The 7,392-nt window shown below is 39.7% G+C and overlaps 1 long non-coding RNA gene across 1 annotated transcript; it reads right to left on the bottom strand.

Annotated features, from left to right (window-relative positions):
* Positions 1 to 240: 240 nt before the first annotated feature.
* LOC133803954 (uncharacterized) lies at positions 241 to 2,583 on the bottom strand. Its single transcript, XR_009878217.1, has 3 exons — positions 1,797 to 2,583; positions 1,603 to 1,681; positions 241 to 663 (listed from the first exon to the last, which is right to left on the bottom strand). It is a non-coding gene; the product is annotated as an uncharacterized LOC133803954 (long non-coding RNA).
* Positions 2,584 to 7,392: the final 4,809 nt, after the last annotated feature.

Genomic DNA, 7,392 nt, shown 5'->3' with positions numbered 1-7,392 from the left:
CATCCCTTTCCTATTGCAAAACAAAAGATGAGTCAAAATAAATGATTATAAATCTCATTTCACAAAAGAGAGAAACAGGGCAATTCATTACCCTAGCTGCTAAGAAAAATCCACAAGTTATAATAATTTATCATTAGGAGGTTATAAATCTCATTAAACATTTTACAACATGGATTGAAGATTCAATTGAAGTTTTACAGCATGTTTAGAGGTTGAGAAATATAGATTTACCTAAACAACATTTCAAACCAAGATCTCTTGAAATCCAAGTCCAAGTATTCCATCAAAATTAGCAGCCATAAATGTGAAGCCCGGTTCTATAATTGTCTCATTAAAATCCCAACAATAGAAGTCGTACTCATTAAGTGTAACATTATATCAAGAAACAACCATATATAAATTTTATTTTATTTTTAAAAAATATTTTCCAAATCACAATATAGATCAAAAAATTAAATCAAACTCTAAAACTTGCTCAACAAATGGTTGGAATGAAGATCAGACATAAACTCAACCTTACAAGCTTATAACACAAATAAATGAATTAATGAACTCATTCTGTCAAAACCCGCACCGCCCAACCCAAAACACACATGCGTACATACCTGATATGAGAGAGATAGAGCATCTGAGAGAGAAGCTACTTTCACCAAAAGCTTTCCCCTTTCACATAAGAAAAACAGAGAACAAATTAATACAAAAAAAAAGTAGATATAGTTAAAAAATGCCCAAATATTATGATGTGCACTCATGGATTTTTTTTATATATATACATCTATTATTATATAAAGATTGTGTAATACAAAAGACTTACTCCCAAGACTAGTATATGTTACAAAATCATCTAAGTTACAAAAGTTTGATCAAGCTTTAATGGACCACCTTAATTTACTTATAACACATCAATGTATGAAAAGGTAAGTCATTATTACTAGCTAGCAAATGATTCTCGAAAAGACTAGTATGTTATACTTTACTTGGTCTAGCAAAATGACCTTTTGGCCTTGCTCTTTTTCTCCAGAGCCCCAAATAAAAGGAGAAAATAAAAGTCAAAACATTGACCAAAGAAAAACGTACAGCCAATAAAATATTAAGTAATATATTTACTTATATATTATCTATCTATATGATGTAGTGTAACAAGGAAGATATTATATATATATATATATATTGGCTTTACTATAAACTTAGAAGTACATATACATAGATGAAGATTACAGTAGCAGGACCAAAGCCACAGATATAGCAGAGAGATTTATATATATATATATATATATATTGAAATATGGATGAGTTGGTGGTTAATCATCATAAGCTTAAGGAGGTGAAAGAAAAGAGTAAGGAGTTATTAGAAGATGATAAAGGTGGTCTTCCAAGGTTTCGGTTTCATCCGACTGATGAAGAACTAGTTGGCTTTTATCTAAGACGAAAGGTTGAGAAGAAACCCCTTCGTATTGAGCTCATCAAACAGATTGATATCTACAAATATGACCCATGGTGAATCAACAGTAAAAAAATTCTGAACTAATTAAGAAATCAAAAAATAATTTATAATAATAATAACAATAAAGTAGAAGGAAAATCTGAGATGCACTTCATTACCAGCTAGTTTTCCATCTATCTCAACACCAAAGTAGACTTTGTGAGTGATTTCTTTCAGATCTTCCGTCGATTTCTTGGCCTGAATAAAAACAACATCAATCGCCAATAGATAATAAGAACAATGATAATGAGATAAAAAAGAGGGATAAATCTAGGGATTTCTAGAGTATAATATTATAGGGTAATCTGTGTACCTGGATAATGGCCATGGTGCCATTTTTGATCTTCTTCTCCGGCAAAATTCTCTCAGTTTGGAATTGCAGCAGCTGAACACAAGTTGTTAGTGTTAGTAAGCTTTAGGAAGGGGAGTTAAGCTTAATGTGATATTGTAGTTTTAGCTTCATAGCTTTGTTATGACTCAAATTGTCATCTCTTCTTTCAGGTAGAGAATACAATTTACAGAAATGAATGTATAATCTGATATGACTTGTATTATGAAACAATTCTGAAGTATATGAACTTTTGATTCAATTACCAATGGAGCTCAATTTGACTATTCGCTTTGACAATCAATTCAAAAGAAAGAAAAAAAAATAACGAATTAACGAATTTATACCTCAATATTTGACAGGGATTATTATAATTATTATTTTTGTAAGTTGTTATTGTATATATATATTTTTTAAATGTGACATTTCTCACGTTTTGTTCTCCAGCTTGCTGCCTGTTTTCCATTCAAATAAAGAGGACAAAAATTCAAATAAAAAAGAGAGGCATAGTCATATTTGGTCGTGGGTCTCACAGTTAAATAGCCAAATTTGGTTGATATCCCAACTCCCAAGCATTACACGGGAAGAGAGAAGAAAAGACATACCTGCTGCCACCGCCGCCGTGCTGCCTCTGCTGTCCGTCGATGTGCTTTCGTCCAAGGAAATGCCCAGCCGTGGCTAACAGTTGTGGCCGAGAATCCCTTGCCAGAGTCCGCCGACATGCCTGAGTCCTTCGCGCATGCCTTGGAGACCTTCGCTGCCATCGGATCCCAGCCGCCCCGTATGGTTTCAAACCCCAGGCCGAGACCCTCTTCTCTCCTTTTTTTGTGTGTGCTGAAAATTGTATGTTACCCTAACTCTAATAAAAACCCCCAATTTCGAAAATGTAAGTGTATTTATCAAATTTTACTTAAAAGTTTTTAGGATTCACTTCGGGAGTCCTTAATACTTTTTTAGGACACCCAAAGTGAGTCCTTAAAAGTCACCACTCTTATATTTTTTATTCATATTTTTTTAGGACTCATATATGTTTTTAGGACTCTCGTTGCGAGTCCTAAAATGTGATTTTTAAGGACTCTCATTGAGAGTCCTAAAAACTCCAGATATATTTTTTAGGACTTACATTTAGGTGCGTGTCCTAAAAAGGTGTCCCATAAAGTGTATTTTTTAGTAGTGTGAGCTGCAGGCTACAATATTGAGGTAGGGAGAAGAACTCCGCCTCCTGAGACAACAGCAGGTTCCTGCAGTAGCCAGTGTATCTGAGGCACCTCCTGTATCGGTGACAGCAGCTGAGCAGCTGCCTGAGGTTGGTAATAAATGGGAGCCTCTCTATGAAAGGTTCAGAAAGCAACAACCTCCAGATTTTGAAGGCAGTGCAGATCCTGCTAAAGCTGAACAATGGATGAGCATGATTACCACCATCCTGGACTTCATGAGGGTGACTGGTAATGAGAGGGTGGTTTGTGCCACGTATATGTTTTGGGAGGATGCTCGAATTTGGTGGGAGGTTATATCCCAGACTAGAAATATCAATGCCCTGAATTGGGAAAAGTTTCAGACTCTGTTCAACGAGAAGTATTATAATGATGTCATCAGGGCGGCAAAAGCTAAGGAGTTTATTAGGTTACTTCAGGGGAGTTTATCAGTGACTGAGTACGCCCTGAAGTTTGATCAATTGGCAAAGTTTTCCATGGAGCTGGTGCCCACTGATGGGACCAGAAGGGAGAGGTTTCTCCAGGGGCTACAACCTAGACTAGCCCGAGATGTTCGCATTACCACTGTGGCTAGGGTTACTACCTATGCACAGGTGGTTGAGAAGGCACTCACAACTGAGAGTGTAGAAAACAAGATCTAGCGAGATAATGCAGACAGAAAGAAGTTCAGGAGGATACGTTCTCCATTTATGGGTTCTGGTAGGGGTGGAGGCCCCAGTGATCAGAAGAGGAAGGTTCCTGACACCTTCCCAGCTCCAGGTCCTAACAGGCAACCTCGTGGTATTTCAATGGGTCGTCAAGGTGATAGTGAGGGATGGAAGTCTTGTCCTGAATGCCCTAGATACAAGATGCGTCATTTGGGAGAGTGTAGGGCAAGGTCCTGCTTTTTATGTGGAGCAGTGGGCCATCTGAAGAAAGATTGCCCTAAGGCAAGAAAGGAAGAACCCAAGAAAGCGGACAGCTCGGTCCCAGCTTGAGTGTTCTAATTGACACAAGCAGAAGCTGAGGCTTTTCCCTCAGTAGTTACAGGTCAGCTTCTTTCTGCTGGAACCCCTTATAATGTTTTGATTGATTCTGGTGCTATACATTCTTTTGTTGCTAGTAGAATTATTGATAGACTGTGTAGACCCTGTGATTTTTATGCTGTGGGGTTTGGAACTTTATTACCCACTGGGGAGTTAGTGGTATCCAGGAGATGGGTCAGATCTTTGCCAGTGACAGTGGAGGGCAGAGAGTTGTCAGTGGGCTTGATAAAGTTAGTTATGACTGACTTCGACATGATTCTTGGTATGGACTGGTTAGTGAAGTATGGGGCAACCATTGATTGCAAAAGGAAGATGGTCACCTTTGAGCCTGAAGGTGAGGATCCTTTTGTGTTTGTTGGTACTGTACATGGACCTCGTATGTCTATGATTTCTGTTTTGAGGGCTAGAGATCTATTGCAATAAGGTTGCAATGGGTTCTTAGCCAGTGTGTCGACACCACTCAGGTCGTGCCAGTGAGACTAGAAGATAACAAATTAGTTTGTGAATTCTTGGATGTGTTTCCAGAAGATTTTCTAGGGTTGCCAGTGTCTAGAGCACCTTATAGAATGGCCCCAACTGAGTTAAAAGAATTAAAGGTACAGTTGCAAGAGCTGTTGAATTTGGGTTTTATCAGATCTATAGAATGGCCCCTGCTGAGTTAAAGAATTAAAGGTACAGTTGCAAGAGCTGTTGGATTTGGGTTTTATCAGATCTAGTTTCTCACCTTGGGGTGCGCCAGTTCTATTTGTGAAGAAGAAGGATGGTTCTCTGAGGATGTGCATTGATTACAGAGAACTGAATAAGTTAACAATCAAGAACAAGTATCCTTTGCCAAGGATAGATGATCTATTTGATCAGTTGCAAGGTAAAAAGGTATTTTCAAAGATCGACCTTCGTTCTGGTTATCATCAGTTAAGGGTTAAGGAGGGAGACATACCGATAATTTCTTTTCGTACCAGGTATGAGAATTATGAGTTCTTAGTCATGTCATTTGGATTGACTAATGCCCCAGCTGCTTTTATAAATCTGATGAACAGAGTGTTCAAAGATTATCTGGACCAGTTTGTGATCATCTTCATCAATGATATCTTGGTTTATTCTCAGTCAGAGTCAGAGCATGAACAACATCTGAGATTGGTTTTACAGAGATTGAGGGAGCACAGATTGTTTGCAAAGTTCAAAAAATGTGAGTTCTGGTTATCTTATGTGTCCTTTCTTGGGCACATTGTCAGTAAGGAGGGGATTAAAGTAGATCCAGCAAAGATCGAGGCAGTCAAAGATTGGCCAAGGCCAAAGAATGCTTATGAGGTTAGAAGTTTCCTTGGATTGGCAGGTTATTATAGGCGTTTCGTGGAAGGGTTCTCTAAGATTGCTACTTCATTGACTGAGCTGACACGTAAAAATCAGAAATTTGTGTGGTCAGACAAGTGTGAGAACAGATCCAGTTCTGAGTCTTCCAACAGATCTGGAGAAATTTGTGATTTACTGCGATGCTCCACATCAAGATTTGGATGGTGTTCTAGTGCAGTCAGAGAGGGTAATTGCTTATGCCTCATGTCAGCTGAAGGAGTATGAAAAGACATATCCCACTCATGATTTGGAGTTGGCGGCTGTGGTCTTTGCTTTAAAAGTATGGAGGCATTATCTTTACGGGGAGAACTGTGAGATCTATGCAGACCACAAGAGCCTGAAATACTTCTTCACACAAAAAGATTTAAATATGAGACAAAGACGTTGGTTGGAGTTAGTAAAAGATTATGATTGTGAGACTTTGTATCATCCAGGAAAAGCCAACGTGGTAGCTGATGCTTTAAGTCGGAAGGGTCCAGGGCAGATTTATGGTGCGAGGTTGATAGCCAGAGAATTAGCAGGTGATATGACCAGAGTTAGTATAGAGTTGTTGGTGGGCCAGTTGGCCAATATTACACTACAGTCTACGCTGTTGGAGAGAATTAAAGAGGGTCAGTTGGGTGATCCATAGCTGATCAAGATCAGAGATGATGTTTTGGTTTGAGCATCCATAGATTATATAGTGTCTAATTTGGGCTTGGAGAGATACAAGGGTCGGATATGTATTCCATTAGACACTGCTTTGAGGCAAGAGATTCTGAATGAATCTCATACTACACCTTACTCTTTGCATCCAGACACCACAAAGATGTATCAAGATGTGAGATCGTTGTATTGGTGGCCAGGGATGAAGAGGGATGTAGTGGAATATGTGGCTAAGTGCTTCACATGTCAACAGGTCAAGGCTGAGCATCAGAGGCCGACAGTATTATTGCAGCCTCTGGATATCCCAAAGTGGAAATGGGAGGACATCGCGATGTATTTCGTGGTGGGGTTACCCAGGTCTGTTGGCCAGCATGATTCTATTTGGGTTATAGTGGATCGCTATACCAAGTCAGCTCACTTCTTGCCAGTGAGGACTACATATACAGTTGACCAGTATGCAAATCTCTTTGTGAGAGAGATCGTGCGCCTCCATGGAGCGCTGAGGTCGATCGTGTCAGATCGGGACCCTACTTTTACTTCCAAGTTCTGGGGGAGTTTACAAAAGGCCAAGGGAGCATAATTGAAGTTCAATACTGCTTATCATCCTTAGACAGGTGGGCAATCTAAGAGGACAATCCAGATATTGGAAGACATGCTGCGAGCATGTGTACTGGACTTTGGTGGATCGTGGAGTAAGTATCTACCTTTGATAGAGTTTTCCTACAACAACAGTTATCAGTTCACCATTGGAGTTGCACCTTATGAGATGATGTATGGTAGGAAGTGCAGATCTCCCATTCATTGGGATTAGACAAGTGAAATGAGATACTTGGGTCCTGAGGCACTTCAAAAGACCAGTGAGGCCATTGAGAAGATTAGAGCTCGCTTGTCAAAGTAGACAGAAGAGCTATGCAGATCCCAAGCGCAGGAACGTGGAGTTCTAAGTGGGAGACTACGTCTTCCTTAGAGTCTCGCCATGGAAAGGGGTGAGAAGGTTTGGGAAGAAGGGTAAGCTGAGGCCTAGATTTGTAGGTCCATTTGAGATCCTGGAGAGGATTAGTCAGGTGGCTTACAGGTTGGCCTTGCCTCCAGCATTGTCAGCAGTGCATAACGTGTTTCACGTTTCAGCTCTTCGGAAATATGTATCTGATGTGACTCATGTCTTGAGTTATGAAGATCTGGAGCTTGAGGCAGATCTTTCCTTTGAGGAACAGTCAGTCTAGATACTTGACTAAAAGGACAAGGTCCTTAGGAACAAGACGATACCTTTGGTTAAGGTATTGTGGAGGAACAGCAAGGTCGAGGAAGCGACCTGGGAGTTAGAGTCAGACATGTAGAATCAGTATC

Source organism: Humulus lupulus, chromosome X, assembly GCF_963169125.1.
Source record: "Humulus lupulus chromosome X, drHumLupu1.1, whole genome shotgun sequence".
In the NCBI taxonomy this organism is placed as follows: domain Eukaryota; kingdom Viridiplantae; phylum Streptophyta; class Magnoliopsida; order Rosales; family Cannabaceae; genus Humulus; species Humulus lupulus.
Note: the sequence above shows the minus strand (reverse complement) of the source record. Positions and strands in the feature narration are given on the sequence as shown.